Genomic DNA, 21088 nt, shown 5'->3' with positions numbered 1-21088 from the left:
TATCTGTCTCGGTGATAGTGACTTCCTCCTCTCACCACTTTGAGGGGAATTTCCCCAGGTCCAGTAGTTTCCAAGTTACAGCCTTTGGATTTTTTTGTAGATTTACGAAGATAGAAATGGGGAAATCCATGAACGATTTTCTACATTTCAATAAGCTTAAGGAAACTGCACATTGTCTGTAAGGTTAACATCAGTTATTTCATGAAGGCAGAAGGATCCTTGCCTTAGTTATACTCCTTCAGTAATGGCCCCTGGCCACCAGCTTTGGGAAAGGCTTCCTCTCAGAGAACTCACATGGCATGGGAGTTGAGGTAGACAGCCTTGGATCAAGCATCAGTTCTCCTACTTAGGAGCTATGTGAACCTGGACAGCTTATTTAATTTCTTTAAGCCTCACTGTCCTTGGTTAACTAATAGGATCTATCATATATCTATAGCTTATTAAGTATCGGGAGAGTGTGGCCTATGGAAATGAGGAACACTGTCAGGTCAGTCATGTCTTTTATGTGACCATCAACATCATCGGCCACCATGGTGATGAGGGTGCAAGATAAGGTCCTTCCTATTTGAGGTTCCCACTGATGCTCTCAGATAGGCTGCTTCTAGCTTTCAGGTGGCCATGCTCTTGGCAGTCCAACTTGCTGCGGTGCTGCCCATGGCTCTGCTGAGTGCCTCTGAGGCCCCCCACTGATCTCCTCCTCCTTTTTGCCCATTGCCTTCCTGGGTGAATTTCCAGGGCCTGGCTGCTTGCCTTGTCTTGTGAAGGCCAGAGGGAAACGCTCTCAGTGCCATTCCCCGCCCAGCTCATTAGTCAATTTCAGGACTTCAAAAGACATGCTCTGTTTAAGCTTGCTGTTTTCTAGACCTGACACATATACAAATGTGTTCAATACATACTTCCCACTCTTAGGCACAGCTTTGGGAAGCCCTAATGGAGACCCGGGGGTTTTATGTTTTTAATGCTCCATTGCCCAAGAGAACTGATACAAAGGCTAGGCAAAAAGGTGGTAGATATGGATGTCATTTAATATTACAATCATATGGCATGTCTGAAAATGATCTCAAAGTTAGAGGTGTGTCCTAAGTGACCTTTCATATACAATATGCCCCCACTGAAAATGGTTTGAATTTTTACTTTCTTTTATTGAGTTGACTCTTAGGAATGTAGTATCATTGGCAACTTATATCCAACACTGTTTGTTGGACAGTGTTGATAAAAAATGAAAAGATCTCTTTGGATAACTGCTTATGTACTTTACTGCTCAATATGTATTGTCCAAAAGTTTCAGGTCTGGAGATCTCACCTGAACAAGTTTTCTTAGGTTTCTCGCAGATAATGCTTCCTCTTAAACAGGAAATGTTCTTAAGTTTAGTTTCATCTATAGGACTTTGGCTTGCCTACTGTCTAAGCTGTGCTGTTTGATTGCTAGCAACAGAAAATAAAAAGCAATAACAACAGCAGAAGTAGCAACAACAAAAAAACAACCACTCAAAGAAAGTAAGGGTTTATTTTTCTCTCATGTAAAACATTTGGAAGTGGGCAGTCAGGCTGGTATGATAGCTCCCTGATGCCATCAGAGACTTGGGACCCTTCTAGCATTAGGCTCTACCATCTTTATGGTGTAACTTTTGTCCTCAAGTTCTCTAGATGACTGCTGCAATGTCAGTCATCATGCTCATGATCATGCAGGAAAAATAGGATGAATAAAGGTCTAAATAAATGTGTCTGCTGAGGCAGCCCAGTTTTAAGAGATTTTCTGGCAACCCCATTGGTCATAGCCCATCAGTCATAACTCTGTCACATGACAAACTTAGCTGCAAGGGCAGTTGGACACATAATTGGATGGACCCATTTCCTCCTCTAATGAAATTGTTGTTTCTTCATAAGGAGAGAATGGCTATTGGTTAAACAAGGAGGAGACTAATTCTAGCTAGAATTTTTACTTATTCTTGGTTAAAAAGTCATAAGGGGAAAATAGAAAAGTTAATTACCCTTATAACTGTAAGCAGATTTTAAATATTTTTCCAATAATGACTACTAAAAAGTAAAAATAAATTTGAGAAGACTTGTATTGGGCTCTTCTTTGGTTTCCATTATTCCCTGTGAACTTGTAATCCTAGACCAATAGTCTTTGATTATCTTTGTTCCCCTGCAGTTGTTCAGTGAAAGTTTCATAATGTTTTTAACTTATTTTAATGAAGAAGAATATTTGGGTGGGAAGAGATAATGTAAAATCTAGGCCCCAAGAAATAGTCTATAGTTATTTTATTGCCTTCTGATAATTATTGTAGTAAGTTGTTCAATACAATTGTTCAATGAAAGTTTCATAATGTTTTTAACTTATTTTAATGAAGAAGAATATTTGGGTGGGAAGAGATAATGTAAAATCTAGGCCCCAAGAAATAGTCTATAGTTATTTTATTGCCTTCTGATAATTATTGTAGTAAGTGGTGGTAGGAAGGAAACAAATAATGTAACCTGTGATGAAAACTACAGGGTAGCATAGAGAAGGGCCTGAAAAATTATCTTTAATAATAAAATTGTTCCTTCAAATGAAGTCAAACTAAGGCATACTGAAGATGTCTAAAAGAATAAAAGCAAACTTTCTCTGGTTGAAATAAGAGAGGATTCCCCCCTTCCCTGCCCCCACTACTTTTTCACCCACTCTTCACTTTCTTCATTGATCCTGGAGCAACTGCATGGAATACTAAGGGTTCCAGAGAGAAAATTTGAAAACCACAATGTTCTTGGAGTCTTCCCTCAGCTCTACTGCCTGCTGGCTGTGACCTTGGGAAAAGTACATGATTTCTCTGGGTCCCGTGTTTCTGATCTATGACAGGTAGGTTGGACCAGATAATCATATTTCTAGGGCTTCTTAGCTACCAATGTGTACATGGTCAGCTTCCAGTGATAAGCTTCATCTATTGTTTTTCTCACCAAAATGGCTGGAAGCCAAAAAATATGTAATTCATTAGTATGGCTTGACATAAAAATGGAAAATAAGACTGCCTCTCTCTTAAAGGTTTTCCTCCTCATAGATGAAATTCAAATTACATTACAGTATTTATCAAAGTAAGTGAGGTTCTAAACCATGTGACAACATGGATGAAATTTGAAGACCTGTTGTTGAGTCAATAAGACGTACATAAAAGGACAAATATTATTTGATCTCACTGATATGAAACTAACTCCTAGAGTCAGAATCTAGAATACAGGTTTACAGGGGATGTGATGAGGGTAGGGAATATGGAGTAAAGGCTTAAAATACACAGTTTCTCTTTGAGATGATGGAAAAGTTTTGGTAATGGATGGTGTCGATGGGAGCAGTGCAGTGTAAACATAATTAACAGCACTGACAGCGAATGAAATTAAAAAGAGAAAGTTTGTGTGTATGTTAATAGAATAAGGATGCCAAGGCTCGTGAAAACTAACATTTCAGAGCATCTGTTATCTACAAAGCACGATGATATTTGCTCTTCCATATTTTATTTCAGTTAAACTACATAGCATTCATCTGAGAAAATATTATTTCTTCCATTTTACAGGAAACTGGACCAAGTTGGTTCTGGATTTGAACTTATATCTTGTTTCATTAATTGCATCACACCTGGAGCTAGATATTATATTAAAAGCTCAGAATTTGAAACCAAATATGATCTTGGGCTTGCTCTAAGGAGTTTAGTACTTTCTACCTTTAAGCCCCGTGTTCTTTCCTTGATACCAATAGCTCTCATTCTTCATTATATTTAGAATTCATCTGAGCAGGGAGTTGGTTGAAACAAAAATACTCTGACCCTTCTACCTATCCCCTTCAGAGATCTTCACTAGGTAGGTCTGAGGTGGTTTCTAAGAATCTGCATTTTAAACGTGCTACTCAGATGATCTGTGGCCCTGCAAAATTAGGGACCCACAGCTTTATACATATCAGAGTTAGTGACATGCACATTTGCCTTCCAAACTTGATTGGGAGCCCTGGTTGAGTAGGCACTGGGCCTTTGTCATTGTTTTACATACTTGGCAAAATGAAAGGTGCTCAAAAATATTTGCTGATTAAAAGTAAAAAGAAGAACACATCTGTTGAGTGGAAACGTAGAATTCACTCACACCACTGTAAACATCATATGCAAGAGGGGAAGGGGTCCTTTCCAAGGGAGAAACTTTCAAAGGCATTTCAATATTCAGATGAGATGGTAAAGAAGCAGCCTCCCATCATGTCACACTTCCCATGAATTCTTCTTATGGTGTTTTATTTTCATCTAAACCCATAACGACTTGTCCTTTCCTACTCACCAGTTTCACTACCCCTCTTATGAGTAACTCAAGAGCCAGAACCTGGTCTACTGCTCACTTCTGTAAACCCAGTGCACACAATGACCCCTGGCATGTAATGAAGGGAATGAGAAAAGAATTATGTGATGGCTTGAGCCCCAGCAAGACGGAGTCAGGTTGGAGGGAATACAGGCTAGTCTTGAGAATTGCAGGGCTCATGAGACAAAATGCTAAGTTACTCCAACACTTAATCAGCTATTTTTATTAAGTGCCCAAGCCTCCTTCATTTAATGGGTGTTTTATTCCCTTTATCACAAGAAAGATGGCAGAAGTTTGTGTCTTTTGACTTTGATCACATTATTTCTGGGTTTTGTTACTTAATAAGGCAGAAGTTTGAATTAACATCATCCTTTGTTGCCTGTTCTGGGGTAAGCTGTACAGTACGGAGTGGTTTTGGCAATTTTTTAGTGGTGAAAAGAAAAGGAAATCACTGTTTGGGAGCTGTAGAAGAGAAGAGGGAAAGATATTTACCTGAGCCCCCAGGCCTACATCTGCTTCCCAGAAATGATCTGCCATGCAATCAGGTCCCCTGACCCTTGTGGAGATGACAGCTTGGAGGCTGGTGGAAGGAGGGTTGGACCAATGGCAGCCTTTAATAGTCAAGGGGGCAAAGAGAAAGGTTGGAAGATGAATTCATAGTCATTTCTGTGTTCAGAGCCTTCTCACGTGTTACAATCGGGGTCAAACACGAGGACATACTGAGCAAAAGCCACTGCTCCTGCAAGTCCCCCTTAAAACATGAAATTGCCTGGGCTGTGATTTGAGGCTCAAGCCAACAAGATGTACGTTGCCCCACCCTCCGGCACCCCCAGTCCATTCACTCACTGCAGGAATAGCTTGATGTTTTACAGAACATGGTAATACTTACTTACTGCCCTTTTGAATCACTTCAGCCAAAGGTTTGTTGCTGTATTAATTGGCTTTGGAGAAAGCATTGCCTTCACTTAAACTGTCTGAATACCTCTTGTTTGAATCATGGTCTTGAGTCAAGTGTTATTAATTCAAGAATCAAAATGCCTTTTGTTCATCTCAGATAAACGTTGCCATAGCAAATGTAGCGTAAACAGATCTGTTCAAGCCACAACAACCTATAGAAGTCCACAGACAAAGAAGGACCAGTTTCGCCCTCACAGAAACCCTGGTGCTGCATTACATGCTATCAAGTCTGCCTGGTGTATGGCCACAGGAACGACGTACTGATGAATGGAAACTGGGAGCCCCGGATCCCAGAGAGCAGCCTTTATCGTTGTGGGGCTTTATCAAATTTAAACAGCCAGTAGAACATCTGGCTTTAATACTGATAGAAACTGTAGGATTTTGGCTGTTCTCTGGCTGTGCATATTTTCCATCCTCTGTATCGGGGCCTGTTGTCAGTGATTTGATGAAGTTAAATCGACTGCATTTGATTCTCTGAGTACAAGAAAAATTGCAGAACGTTGCTGCCCCCCGCCCCCTCCCTTTTGGAACCCTCGGAGTAAGTGTGCAATGAGTTGTTTTGAAGGAGGAAAGGAATGAACAGAAAACTTTCTAAAACCTCATCTCAGACGGGTACCCATTTTAGTCAACAATCGGAAAGCAGTTCCTTAGGGTGCAGGGTCCATGTCCCTGAACCATTACCCGCCTTTGCTGGTTTGAGTGTGGCCAGAGAAAAAAAAATGGCAAGAAAGAGGTCCATAACTGAAATGAGTTCCAGGGCCTTTGGATGTCAGCCTTCCCCAGAGGACCCTCTGCTGGTCCTGTTGATGTCGAATGGCACAGCTAGCAGTCATGGTGCACAAAATGACAGGACCCAAGTGAGGATAGAGATTAAACTCACACCCATCACATCCCGTAAAGGGTAGTTTTTCAAGGTCGGCATGTAGGTGAAGGAAAGAAGCGGCATTTGGCAGAGGGCCCTCTGCTCACCCCTCCGCAGGCCCTCCGTCCAGCTGCCGCTCTTGGTGGCAGAGAGAGTCAGACACAGGTACAGACCCCAGTTGCTCTAGTGAGCACATCTGAGCACTTCCAAGCAAGCTGGTGGGTTTGGGCGCATATCGTATTTGTTAAAAGATGCCCCCATGACGTCCAAGGGAGAAAATTGAAACAGTGATTGTAACTATGTCAGTGACAGGAAAATAGGTTTGGAAAGGGCCAAATTATTTTCACCTGTAGGTGAGAGATTTTCGTTTATACATTGCCCAAATGTCAATGTGCGACCTGTGCACCAAGTGTTTTCTCCAGGTTGCTGGAAGTTTTGGGGGGATGAATGGAATCTGATGGGCAGGACTGACTGCCTCCTGGGAAGGGAACATTCATGCATTTTTGTTATGCTGTGTCATATCCCACGGGGACAAGATTACCCAGTTCATCTCCCTCATTCAAGGGTCAGGCCATGGAGGTAGGTCCAGAGAGGCAGAATGAATTTCCCAAGGTCAAACAGCTGGGTAGAGGCTGAGTCAAGGGTAGAACCTCACATTCTTAGTTCCCATCCTAGCACTCTGCTGGTTTTCGCACTGCTTGCAAGATGAAAATAAATAGCAGTTGTTTCCATTTCCAACTGGGAACCTGTTCTGGCCATTTGAAATACCTTGTTCTATTAGTCAGTTAAACCATCAGTCATTAAATACCTATCATATTCCTGGTACCATTCTGTGTCTTGAAGAAGAGGGAAGTATATATTTTAGCATGGGTGACTATATGCGAATGGATTATCATTATGGAGTGAGACTTATTCTACATATATTACAGGAAGAAGAAACCAAGGCATGGCAAGGTCAATTAACGGGCCATGTGAGCACTGAAGAGGGACATCTTTCATGGGAAAGCTGAGGGCCATGATGCAATTAGAATACTTTTTGGCATCAAAGTTTAAAACTGAAAGGTAGTCTAGTTTAGTGTTCCTTAAACGTTACAATGACGCAGTCAGAAATTTAGGGCAGCACTCCATGGTGGTTCACTGTCTTTGAATTTCTCATTTGACATTGTGAATTGACATTGGGATACCAGCTTGCTGCAGAACTCATTAGATGATTATTTTTCATTAGATACTTTTGTGGCCAGAAGAATAAGCCTGGAACTGAGGTCCAGAACCTGGAGCACCATTCCCAGCCTGGGAATAGGAATATTTCTTAATTACCATTCACTTCCTTCTCTCTCCTTCTCAGTGTTTCTGTCTGAAAATTGGGCAATTGTTCCTACTCATTACTTTATAAAGAAATTCAGGGGGTAGCATGCTTTTTAGCCATTAATGGAAAAAATAAATCTTTTTATAACTAGAAATGTTTTATTTTCTTAAACTTTGGTTTGGGGAGGTAGATGTTTATTAAATATAAAATCATTATAATGATAATTTGATACCTTTCAGGAAAGAGAAATGCTGCTTGGTGTCTATTTGAAATGTAAATATCTTGGCTATAATTCCTTTTTTTAGTCAACAAAGCAGAGGAAAGGGAAATGGACTTTTATTTAGTTATTGAAATTCTTATTAAAGTTCTTAATGGCAGAAACATGTCAGAATGCTCCAAAGTTTCATTTGGCACAGAGGCAAGAAACTCAGCCATATTCATACATTTGGGCAAGATGTTGAGTTGGACACCTCAGGAAAATAAACTTTCTTACAAGGGCTCAAACATAGAAAAAGTGGAGAAAAGGCTTCCCCTGTGAAATTCTGATACAGGCATTTGTTACAAGGACTGAGATTTGTGAAAAACAGAAGTTAGCAAGTTTTGACGGTTTTTGCCACCAAAAAGAATAGATTGAAGGGAAGTTGAGGATTTAAAAAATCAAAAGGTAAGTTTTATGTCTAGGTAAAGTTTGCACTTTATCTAGTGCTAGAAATGAGAAAAAAAATGTCTCCTTATTTCTCTGCCTCTTTCGGGCATCATAATTTTGTCTAGTTGGTTAGTTGGTGGCACCAGACACTGGTAACCACAGCCAGCCATTATGGGCAGGGGTTTCAAACATATGGCCTGTGCATCGCCTCGCCATCCTCTCCCCTCCATGAATTACTTTCGTATTGGATGCCAACCTAGAAAATGCATGAATCTCGATGCACAGCGCCGGCCTGTTACCAGCCAGCCCTCCCCTGCCATATCGTCCATCCCCTCACCCTTCTAGACCAGAATATCAGGCTGAACACCTGCGGGGAGCCTAGCGAAGTGATCCATTGGGACAGTGTGGGCTGGTGGCCCCTGGAGGCTGCCCTTTCTGTCTCCACCTTAAATCCCCCGCCCGGCATGTGCACCCTGCATCTGGCCAGCTCTTGTGCTGTTCCTCCAGTGCGGCTCACGCTGGGCTGCTCTTAGAGTCGCACAGTGACCTGCAGATCTAAGGGAAAAAACAGATGTCCCAATAAATTTTTGTCAAAACGTAATTACCTCGGGATTAGAAAACCACATGGGGGTGGGGAGGGAGAGGAACAGATGTGTTACCTTCAAATACGCAGTCATTATTTTGCAGAAGTTTAAATAATCAAGAGGTTTAAATGATGGTAGTGGAGAGTGTCTTCTCCCCCCACCCCTTTATCTAGGTTCCTTCTTTTACCCTCAGCTCTGGACAGTTTTGAAAGCCCCTCCAAATCGCTTTGCCCTAGTGGTGCTCTGAGCAAGAGGAGAGCATGTTGCACAAAAGTGTCATCCTGAGTGCTTTTTCATAAATAAATCTCAGCAAATATGACAGGTTATCTTTCCCCCAGGAATCTGGCCAAGTCTTTTCTTCCTCTCCAGCCGACAACATATGATAAACTATGAATTTTCTCGTAATCATAAGAGATTCTCATTTTCATGATGTGAACTGTTGGGTGCAGGTCAAGGTAGTGTATTGAACAGGAATTCTTGTCCTTTTTGCATTTTCTGTTTTTGCATTTTGCCACATGAGAGGGGTTTCAGGGTGAAAATTATAGTTTCATGGGGTTATTTGTTGGCTGGTTGTCCTAGGCCTCTTAAAGTGAGGTGTTTATCTTTTTAACGTATTTGTCCATAGGCCTAAGTGAAGGAGTCAGTTGAATGGGAAACCAGAAGTGCCAAGAGGTTTAAGGTGCAAGGAGCTACTGTTGCTTCAGATCCTGGGATGGTGTTCCCCGTTGGGTAGAGGTTGGGTGAGCTTTACTAAATAATTGCTGCCCAGCCTTTCTTTAGGGCAACTGTACCTATAGCAGAGGCTGAGAGACACCTTCACATTCTTGGATTATGACAATTCTACTGATGATTTTAGGGTTTTTGCTTTTACAGGAAAATGGGTTTTACTTACTAAGATATAGTAAGTTGATATTTAGAACAGCTACCAATTATCAAGGGGCTGCTAATTGCCAAGTGCTTTCCATACATCCTTCTTTATCCTCGCCTAATTTAAAGATAATATAATGGAGGGTCAACTGGTTTAAATAAATTTCCTTGCTCACCTAGCTAGTAAGTGATAAAACTCAAATTTGAATCTGTGTATAAATGTCTACAAAGACTTCAGCTACCACTGATTCACACCCACACTTTCCTGTCCATGAAATACGCATTTTCTGCATGAAGTAGTCATTTAAAATAGAACTATTATGTGCCCTTTGGCGATAGTAGTAGCTCCGATAGGCTGAAAACTTATTAGAGACCAGGCTTATGGTATTTCACTTAAGTTTAGCTCATTACAATTAGCCGGAAGTTAACCACTGTGCTTAGATATGAGTTAAAAAGGAAATCCTCAACAAGGCAGTGAGTGGAGAGGAGTAGATTCCAGCTGCTTCCCGGGACTGATAGAGGGAGTCAGTTAGGAAACAACCACAGAGAAAGGCATTCTGAATAGTGGGGGCATCTTCCCGGCATCCTTCAGCCTGAAAATCTTCTTTTCTCACCTAAATTCAGAGAGGATTACATAACTCCATATGCCACAGCAGCACTGGGAAAGAGCATTTTGTAGCAGAACACCTTCACCCGAAGAAAGTGACATCTTTGGGATATTCGGCACAATGTGGAATGGTAAACTAGCAAGGAGAAATAGTATTGAAGTGTCTCAGCAGTTGCAGTTAGAGAGACTGAGAATTCAGCAATTGGTTAATAGTCCTGATTTCAAGAAAGGATGGATCCAATATAAGACAGTGATCAGACAAGGTTGTTCTGAGAGCAATGCACACTCATCAGATGAAAAAAGAAGAGAGCCAGTCGAGGCAGGAGCAGGACAAAGACCGTCAATATCCTAGGGAGGTACCTGGTTTGTTTGTTTTTTATTTTTTAAAAATTAACACTGCAGTGGCTGTGTGTTTGTGTGTGTAGACAGAAAATCCTCTTGGCCTAAGTATTTATCAATTCCCTGGAATTATGAGTTGCATAGGGAAGTGAAAGTTGTATTACAAGAATATTCACAAACCTGAGCTCATGTAAATTTAGTTCTGTCTGATCATCATCCCTGTAGCAGTTTGATATAATTGATGAATTCCAAAAAGAAATATTGGATTATGATTGTAATCTGATCTGTACCTGGGCATGATTGAGTTATGATTAGGGTGTGGAGTCCCCACCCAGTCTCCACCCCTTGGTGGGTGGGAACTCACAGATAAACAGCATGGCAAAGGGCAGAGTTGGAGTTTTGATGCACAGATTTCTGATGTTAGAGTTTGATGCTGAAGACCTGAGAAGTCAGCACCCAAAGGAAAGAGAGGCACCACCAAGAAGGAAGGAACCTTGGACCCAGAGAAAAGCAAGCCCTAGGAACGTAGGAACCCAGGAAGACTGAACCTTCGCAGACGTCGGCAGCCATCTTGCTCCAAATAGACTTTGATGAGGAAAGTAACTTATGCTTTATGGCCTGGTATCTGTAAGCTCCTATTCCTAATAAATGCCCTTTATAAAAGCCAACCAATTTCTGGTAGTTTGCATCAGCATCCCTTTGGCTGACTAATACAATCCCATATAATATATTTCACATCGATGTCTTGATATCTCAAGTTTCTTACAACCTCCTCCAGTTCAATGTAAAATACATTACAAATTGATTGCAAAGTTAAAAACTTTGCAAATGGTGTGGAATTTCTTGAAAATGATGTTGGAGACTCACTAAACCCAGCTTTTGAGCACTAAGCAGCTTTAGATCAGATAACATTTGAAGAACAGAAAATCAACAGGGAGAGTGAAATAATAGGGTGTTAGAAAACAACAACTTAATGACTTAAATGTCAAAGAATTAAGAAAGACCCAGAGAAAAATTGACAAAGCTGTTTAATTCTTTCCTACAGGTGACCTTCTTAGTGATCATTCAATTAGAGCCAATTGTAAAGGGAAAGATGCTATAACACACAATCATGCAATTTTTTTCAAAAAATGGCCCTCCCTAAATGACAACACTTAATTCTTTGTTTTAAGTTAGCAGATGATAACCTAAACATAAGAGAAACTTATTTTCATAATTTTAAGTTTCAGTCAAGTCCCTGTCTTAAGTGAGGATACAAATTACCCTCACCTAAAGAGACATTCATATATATTTTAGCCAACTGAATATGGTTCATTCTTTAGTGTGGCATCAACTCTTATCAATTAATCCTTTCTATTGCTTTTATGAAAAATAATTTATAAAATGATTCCTTCATATGTTGTTAAGAAGAATCTGAACCAAAAATTAAATTGACTGTAGAGAATACTTGAACTATTTCCAGGGAATTCAGAAAAAGAAAAAGAAAAGAAAACCAAACAGAGACTAAAGCAATAAAGCAAAGAAAATAGATATAGAAGGCAGTCTAATCGATTCAAAAAAAGAGCTATTGGTATCTTTGAAAGTTGAGAGTACTGTGTACATGGTAAGGAAAAAGTTTGCAATGGAAAAAGAACAAGAGCATCTTGTTCATCAAGAAAAATTTGTACATTAACAATCATGAAGACAATGGATAAATGCCAATCAAGTTCAGAGGGAAATAATCTTCTCAAGTTAGATGTTGTTCAGATATAAAGGCTACAGTCAGACATTTGCAAACATGAACAAACACGGCAGGCTGGCCACTCATAAGTCCTTGAGAAAAGGAATTGATGGTTAAATGACTTCAAACAAAATGAGTCAAATTAAAGAATTTAGGAATAAACAGGCAGAGGTAAAAACTGGTGATAAACACTGACCTTATTTAAATATAAAATGAAAATGAGGCAATTGCAGAAAGGAATGCGAAAGTTACAAACACTAACCTTGTAAAAGAATAAAAGCAAAAAAATTGGTTGGTGGACATATGAGAGAGAACAGGAAGTACGAAGTGCTAAAAATCACTTCATGTTTTAAAATGGATTCACTTGATATTGTCTAAAGTTGAAATAGGTAGTTTTAAAAAGGATGCCAGGGAGCTGGTATGGGTCAAGCCGTTGAGCACCTGCTTCCCACACGGGAGGTCCTGGGGTTTGATCCCCAGCGTCTCCTGAAAACAAAAGAAAGCAGCCAGCAAACGAACAAAAACACTAACCCGGGGAGCCAATACGGCTCAGTGGTAGAGCGCTGGCTGTCCACGTACGCGGTCCCAGTTTCAGTCCCTGGCCTTGGGACCTCAGGGAAAAAATAAAAGAGTCCTAACATCTTAATAACGTTAATTATTTATTTTCTTTATCTTTAAGGAATGCACTAGCAATTAATGTCTCTTGTGGTGAAGAAGCATTTTACTGTCTATATTTCCTTTGATTTTTCTTTCACTCTATGTGTTTAGAATAACGTTAACACGCCCAATCCCTCTCTTACTGAGGTCAGCTATCTGTGCACGGTGACGTTTAGCAGTCCTCCAGGCCTGCCTGCCGAGAGGAACTTTGCAGGTCCCAGGGCAGTCCAACCCTAATTCACGTTGGTTAAATACCTCAAACAAACTTTGTCATGTGAGACTCAGCAAAAGCTCAAATGCAGCCTACCTGCTGCTTTTCTCTATAATTCCTTAACTTGCATCTAACAAGGACCAGAGTTTAGACCTAGGAAGCAAACAAAAGGAATTTGATCCATAAATTGTGGTAGTGATCCTTTCACATTTACGTCCTCGAGTAGAGCCCATTAGCTATCTGTGAGACTGCTCTAAAAAGCTAACGCCTTTTCCAAAAATAATGCTATATGGTTCTTAGAGGTAAGAAAATTGAATGTGAGAGGGCATATATTTGGATAAATACTTTCTTCTAGATTGCTAGGGAAGTTCTGAGATGTGGGTAGTGTTATGGATTGAATTGTGTCTCCCAAAACAATATGCTCAGTCTTGTGACTGTGATACTATTTGGATCTTTGAAGATGTTCTTAATTAAGAAGAGGGCAAACTGGATTAGGGTGGGCCCTCCTCCAATAGAACTGGTGTCCTATACGAAGAGGAGATTTGAACACAGGCAGGCAGAGAGAGAAGACAGCTCTGGGGTGGAGGCAGAGATGGAGTCTACTACAAGCCCAAGGATACCATTGATTGCCGGTAAGCCAACCCTAGGACCCCGCAGACTTCAGAGGATGGAAGGCCCTGCTGACACTCCAGAACCGTGAGGCAATACATTCCTGCTGTCTTAAGCCATCCAGTTTGTGATTCTTGTTTGCAGCAACCCTAAGAACTAAGACAGGCAGTAAAAGGCAAAGTGTTTTTAAAAAATATGCCGGGTTCACTTTTCTTTTCTAAATCCTTGTCCACATAGCACTCTTCTCTGCTCCCTAGAGCACACACTGCCCATTGATTTAATTTGCTGGAATTTGGTTTTGGGTTTCTGTATAAAATTGTACCTTCCAAAAGAAAATAATAAGATACCTGCTTTCCCAGTGAGCTTGCTTGGAGGGGCTTTGCAAATCTTTTTTCCTAGGAGTCCCTAGGAAAATCCTGAAACCAGGTCTCTCAAACTTTTTGGATCCTGATTAAGTTATTTTGCAGAAAAGCTCCTTTGATTATGCAGGAAGAGAACCAAGAGTAAATGACAGTGGCATTGTTAGGTTCTAAAATGGCTACAAATGAAAATGAGATCTAGGTGCCACTGACTTGTTGGGCACATTCCATCATTGTTTTTTCTTTATAGATAAGAACTCATTGGTACTTTGTTCATTCATGAGGGCAGAGCAAGAGTCGAAGACTTAAACCTGCCTTAAGCCACTGCTGGAGTGTTTCCTGAGGAGGGAAGCTCAAGGAAGGGAAGTTTCCAGAGTATACAGAATGCAAATGGCATTGCCACCTCTTTCGGGATAAATCCTGGAGGAAGGAAAACTTACCAGACAAAGCTTTCTTTGGTCAGTACTTGAAAATGTCTACTGGCACATGTCCCACCTAAGTTTAATTCATTTTGGAATCTTAAGGGCTGGGTTTGATGACATAAAATAGATGTCATTCTGTAAGAGCTGATCAGTACTTTGTTTTGCTCTTTCTGGTTACTAAAATCTTGGTTATAATACTAGTCCAGCTATCTATCTATCACCATCTAGACAGTCCTTTAAATTTAGACTTTATGAAGCCAATAAAAGGATATTTAGAGAATTACAGAACCTGTACTCTGTTATAGCTCTTGATTAGAATATACAGGTAGCACAAAATGCATATGATATACAGGAGAGTCTACAATAACTTACAGTGACTTCTCTACTTCAAATGATCACCCTTAATGTCTGAATGTTTCAGGATGTTATCTCTCCATATTGACTGTATTGGAATGTTACTTAAAACATAGCTCTTATCAGAAAGGTGTAAGCTTTATTTTTGGGTTGTTTAAAGGTTACAATTCAAACACCAAGTCTTTTCCAATTATTTTCTACAGAAGATATGTTTCTCTGGTAAAGGCTTAATGATATTCAGTAACATATGGGAAGAAACGCTTCCTGCTGCCTTGCCTCCACCCCTACCCTCACCCCCACCTCTGCCCTGCAGTTATGTCAGGCCATGTGACTAATTCTAGCCAGTAAGGCATGAGTTGAAAAATCTTGTGTCATTTAAATGCTAAACATTGGGTTGTTTTTACTAGGCCCTTCAACGTGCTCTTCTCTTGCTGCAGTGATCAAGGGAGCATGTACCGATATGGAGGAGCCAAAAGTTTGAAGCTGTGTGGGATACTGAACCAACACCTGGAGGATACCTGTCTTGGAGAGATTTCCAGATCTTCAGCACCCTTTGTATAAGCAAGAAATAAACCTTTGTTTCAAGCCTCTGAGTTTGTGGGTTGTTTGTTACTATGGAATAACCTCATCTGTCCTGACTGATACATCTGCCCTCTATTATGCTCTGCAAATAACTGTCTTACCTGTTGATTAAAATTATCTCTCAAACCTGAGAGCGCTCTGCTGGAAAAGCACCTGCTTTCTTTTAATCATACTCTCCTTCACATTAGGTACATGAGGTGTGGAGCAGATTAATCGCGCCTTAGAAGTCCTGTTAAATACAGATTTTCTTTTAGTCAATCACCATGGCACTCTCTGTGTAATACTTTTCAAACATTCCCTAGATATATATTAACTTATTTAATTTAACCCTGTCATGCTTGATATGATATGAGCTACAAAGTGTTGGCTTCTAAGTGAAGTGGAGTCACTCTACATGAATACTTAGGAATTATCAGTCCCCACCTCTTTTTAAGGCCTAATATCTAGTTATTCATCTCCTCTTGGTGAATTGAATGCTTCAAGATTTTTGCATGAGTATAATCTGTTCTCTCTAATGATTGTGGAGATTGCTTATGGTCATCTCTGCCATTTTATGCTCAGAAGTGAAGTTTCTAAGTATTAACACATTAATTAGACACTGTTGATAGTTAGACACTGTTAATAAGCACGGTGATTTTAAAGCAGGTATTTTGTGATTACAAGATGGGAGGTGGCTATGAACAACAACAATTGCAACAATAAAGCCATAATAGACCGTCAAACAACTTTTTTATATGCATTATGTTGACTGACCTTATGGTATAAAAAGACGTTAATATCACCATTTAACAGATGAGGAAGCAAAGACCTGCAGTTGAGAAGCAGTTTCTTTTCAATAAAATGGAACTGCAAAGTGTGTCTTGAGATTATTTGTTTTTCACATTAATACCTTAATAAGATACTTTTTCATATGTAAGCCAAAAGATGATAATAGAATTTTTCAGATGTAATCCATGTTTTAGAATTCTGTGTTAGGATGAGTAGGCAATTTATATGAATTAGAGTTCTGCATATTGAGATCCCATCACCTCAACATTCTCCTCCATAATCCCCAGCCCTCAAATTTGTCCATGCTGATAGTGTGCAGAACTCTAGCGTGGTTTTTTCACGGAATGCAACTCATGCCTTCTAAGTCATGTGAGGATGTCTTGCTGAGCTCTTGTCCTGCTGGAAAGACATGAAAAGGAATGTCTACTTCTAAAGCAGCCATTCCAAATGAGTTAGACTGAAGGAACATTCTCAATGTCCCCAAATATACAAACCCTGAAATACGATATCATGACATTTACATTCAAGAAGAGATGCAGAAAATAATTTTAATTAAAATTTGAACAATGATATAATTGTTCAATGATATTTTTGTTGTTGAAAAAAATTTAAGTGACTAGCAGGTCTATAGAAGACATACTTGATATTCTTTCTTATACTAGAGAAAAGTACTAAGTAAAATTTTAGAGGTGGTTCCATTTAAAAGGACACTAACTCTAATATAATCAGTATATTTCTTGTACTCTCATCAAAAACTTTGCTTGATTGAATCATGCACCCCACAAAGACACATCCAAGCTCTGACCCCTGGTCCTGTGTGTGTGCATGCACTTATTTGTAAATAGGATCTTGGAAACCTATTTAGATGAGACCAAAATAAATCAGGATGTGCCTTTATCCAATATGCCTGGAGTCCTTATAAGGAGAGGAAATCTAGACTAGACAGAGACAGAGTAGGCATGAGGAGGAACAGAAGGCATGTGCTGGAGGCAGAGATTGAGTTATGGGTTGCTGATAAGCCACCATCAGAATGGTGTAGATTTTAAAGAAAGCATGGACTGCTGATACCTTGATTTTGGTCTTGTATCATCCACAACTGTGAGACCATAAATTCCTGTTGTTTAAGTCATTTGTTATGACAGCCCTGGCAAACTAGACAAAACCTAGATCTTTTCCAGTTATACCACTAATACACCTCCCAAATTGTCATTTTTATCATTTTCTGTTATTCAGGCATTTGTAGAACACAAGATCTGAAATGTCATATAGAATTATTAATGTTATGGAGTGGAGATAGAAGAGATGAAAAAGTTACTGTAAAATGGTCTGTGTACTGCCTGGTTGCTTCTGCCTATGAGAGCTCAGTAGTTGGACTATTACAGCTTATACCCACGGCAGTCTGGGTTTTACACCCAACTCTGTTCCTACCTGATTCTATGGCTTGTGTAGGCAGTTAGCCTCACTAGGCTTCAGGTTCTTCCTCTGTAAGAGGATGAGGTTCAACTAGATTATCACTACGGTCTCTCTGCATCAAGATTTTGTTCCTTCAACACTCAAAGAATCTAACTGGAACATCTGGAATTGATTCGCAAAAGAAAGTGTAAACTTACCATTTGCCCCACCCTACCCTTTTTAGCCCCAAACTACTATAACTTTTCATAGTCACAGACTATCCCTTCTCAGATGATAGCATAAATTCAGAAGATTACACTGGGTTTTTCTATAACTTTTCTCTAATGGGCTAAAGGAAATTACTCCAATTGAATTGGCATGCTTACAAACAAACCAGTCTATGAAGTCAGTGGATTTCACACAGTCTACTTTACTTAAAAATGTTTTTTAAAGGAACAATAGCTTACTTACCACCTTGACATCATTTTATTTGCTCATAATGCAAAGGAAAATTGCTTTTTTCCTTCAGTCTACATTGAGAATACCTTAAATATTGTGAAAAGAATGCCATTTAGGTGAATTATCTAATATGTTTCACATAATGTTTCAAAGGGTGTATTTTAACCGAATCTGTGTCATTTCTCACAGATGAAGTGTCTCAATAATTCTCAAAGATTTTAAAAATTTCTTATTTTGAAATAAGTGTAGATATACCAGAAATTGTCAAGAAATGTATAAGGAGATATAAATTTTTCACATGGGTTTCCTATAGACCAGGGGTTCTTAAACAGGGTCTCTGAGCTTGAATTAAAATTCAGAAAAAGATTATTCTTGTGGGGAAGTGTTGGTGTGAGTGTGATTTATTTATTAAATAATACACAGCATAGTGCGGGCTTACTGAGGGGTCCATGGTTTTCACCTGACTGGCAAAGGGTCCATGGAACAAAAAAGAGTAAGAACCCCTATATAGACAGACTAGCTATTTATAACAGACAAGATAAGAGCGGGCAGAAATATATACAAGAGCAAGAAGCATTTAAAAAATGTAACCTCTGATTACATTTAATAGCATTAAATGAAAAATAGGAGTGCTAAACCTATTTATTTGTAGTAGTTGAAGACTACTATTATTTTTAGAATAAGTGATTGATGACATTTAATAAATAAAGAAGGATTTAGGGATTAAAATGTCATAAATAAAATGTATAAAACAGAGTTATGTGCCTTGAGAATTCTAAGTTTAAACTATATGTTGACCAACCAAATGGACTACAGTTAGTGGTAACAGTCTAACGATTGTTTCATAATCTGTAAAAAATGTCCCACAACAATGTAAGGTGCTGGTGGAGAGGTGATATTAAAAAAAAAGTTAAAATGTATATATAGTCTGTTATAAGGAAATAAGATACATCATCATAAAGGTATGAGATAATTATAAATATGTTACTTTATAAATTATCCAAAAATCCACAGCAACTGTTCTCAAAAAGTCAAACAGAGATTCACCAATGATTTTCTCTGGATGATGGTACTATGAGTGAGTATAATTTTTATGTTATGCTCTTCTGCATACTCTGATTTAATTATAAGAAGTAGTTATTACTGTTGTTCTGTATTTTAAAAGTTAATGGATAATTCTCTACTAACCTACCCACATACTAACTTTGTAACTTAGGAAAATGATGCTTCACCTTGCCTCTCGTGATGTTTGCATCTGGCATAACTGTAGTACAGTATTAAAACCAAGAGAATCACAATGGTACAATGCACAGAGCTTATTCGTATTTCACCAGTTATGCATGGGCTCACATGGCTTCTGCATGTGTGTGGCAGTGTATAAATTATATTACATTTATGGCTTTAGGAAAATGTATTTTTAAAAATTTATTGAGTATATCACCCATACATAAACATATATAAACAATAAATGCATAGTAATAGTTGTGAACTTACAAAACAAACATATATAACATCATACAGCATTCTCATAACTCACCCTACTACCAATACCTTGCATTGTTTTTTCTTTTTTTTTTGGATTATAGTTTACATTATTTTTTTTTTATTGACTTTGTCATAATATTACATTAAAAATATATATGTGAGGTCCCATTCAACCCCACCCCCCCACCCCCCCTCTCCCCCCCCCCTACAACACTCGTTCCCATCATCATGACACATCCATTGGATTTGGTAAGTACATCTTTGGGCACCTCTGCACCTCATAGACAATGGTTCACATCATGGCCCATACTCTCCTCCATTCCATCCAGTGGGCCCTGTGAGGATTTACAATGTCAGGTGATTACCTCTGAAGCACCATCCAGGGCAGCTCCATGTCCCAAAGACGCCTCCACCTCTCATCTCTTCCTGCCTTTCCCCATACCCATCGTCCACCATGTCCACTTTTCCCAATCCAATACCACCTCTTCTATGTGGACATTGGATTGGTTGTGTCCATTGCACCTCTATGTCAAGAGGAGGCTCAGATTCCACATGGATGCTGGATGCAATCCTCCCATTTTCAGTTGTAATCACTCTAGGCTCCATGGTGTGGTGGTTGTCCTTCTTCAACTCCATCTTAGCTGAGTGTGGTAAGTCCAATAGATCAGATCGTAGGTGCTGGAGTCTGTTGAGGCTCAGGACCTGGCTATCACATTGTCAGTCCAGAGATTCAAATCCCCTAAATATATCTTAAACCCCAACATTAACTGCACCTCCAGCACATTAGCATGAAAGTCTTATGAAGGGAGATCCCGTCTGAGTCCAGCTTCATCACACATAAACACCATTTCCAAAGAGGGGCCATCTGCCTTGGTAGTTAACCCCATCGGCCATGACCATAACTCCCATGGGTCTCTTTAGCCCTCAAAGGAACCAATATCTGGGGGTTGTATCTGCTTTATCTGTCTCTCTGACTCTGCTCAGTTGTGCATGAGGGCAATCCTTCTGCCAGCCTCCAGACTCTTTTTTAGAAACTCGTAGCCATATAAACTCATTTCTCCTTTCCATTTCCCCCTTACTTTAGGTCAAACAGCATTTTAAAGTCATGGTATTTTATGTAGACATGGATATTCTGCTGATCCGCATTGAACCTTCCGTATAAGGTCATTTTCCAGTTGCATCATCAGTTGGTAGTTGATAGTGGTCCCTCGTTGCCAGGGAGGCTCATCCCCGGGTGTCATGTCCCACGCTGGGGGGAAGGCATTGCATTTACATGCTGAGTTTGGCTTCGAGACTGGCCACATTTGAGTAACATGAAGGCTGACAGGAGGAAATTCCCAGGCACAATGTTGCTCTAGGCCTTGTTCTTATTTTAGGTTTATCAGCTCACAAGCATAGTCATTAGCATCAGGGGCTCACTGTTGAACCCTCACTCCCTCCCGGTCCCCGCCACTGTACCTGGGAGACTGTCGCTGCTCCCCTAGGGACCACGACAGAGCACCACTGGCCAGGAACCCAGTACCCCCCCTGCTGTGGTTTTTAATTGTTGCCACTATGAGTATATCCAAACATTACCATGCACCCTGGACATATG

The 21088-nt window shown here is 39.8% G+C and overlaps 1 long non-coding RNA gene across 1 annotated transcript; it reads left to right on the top strand.

The window, feature by feature from the left end:
- The first annotated feature begins 236 nt into the window (after positions 1–236).
- LOC139439499 (uncharacterized) lies at positions 237–15398 on the top strand. The gene is made up of 2 exons (XR_011649402.1): positions 237–14490; positions 15246–15398. It is a non-coding gene; the product is annotated as an uncharacterized lncRNA (long non-coding RNA).
- The last annotated feature ends 5690 nt before the right edge of the window (positions 15399–21088 follow it).

This window comes from Dasypus novemcinctus, chromosome 8 (assembly GCF_030445035.2).
Source record: "Dasypus novemcinctus isolate mDasNov1 chromosome 8, mDasNov1.1.hap2, whole genome shotgun sequence".
NCBI classification, from domain to species: Eukaryota; Metazoa; Chordata; class Mammalia; order Cingulata; family Dasypodidae; genus Dasypus; species Dasypus novemcinctus.
Note: the sequence above shows the minus strand (reverse complement) of the source record. Positions and strands in the feature narration are given on the sequence as shown.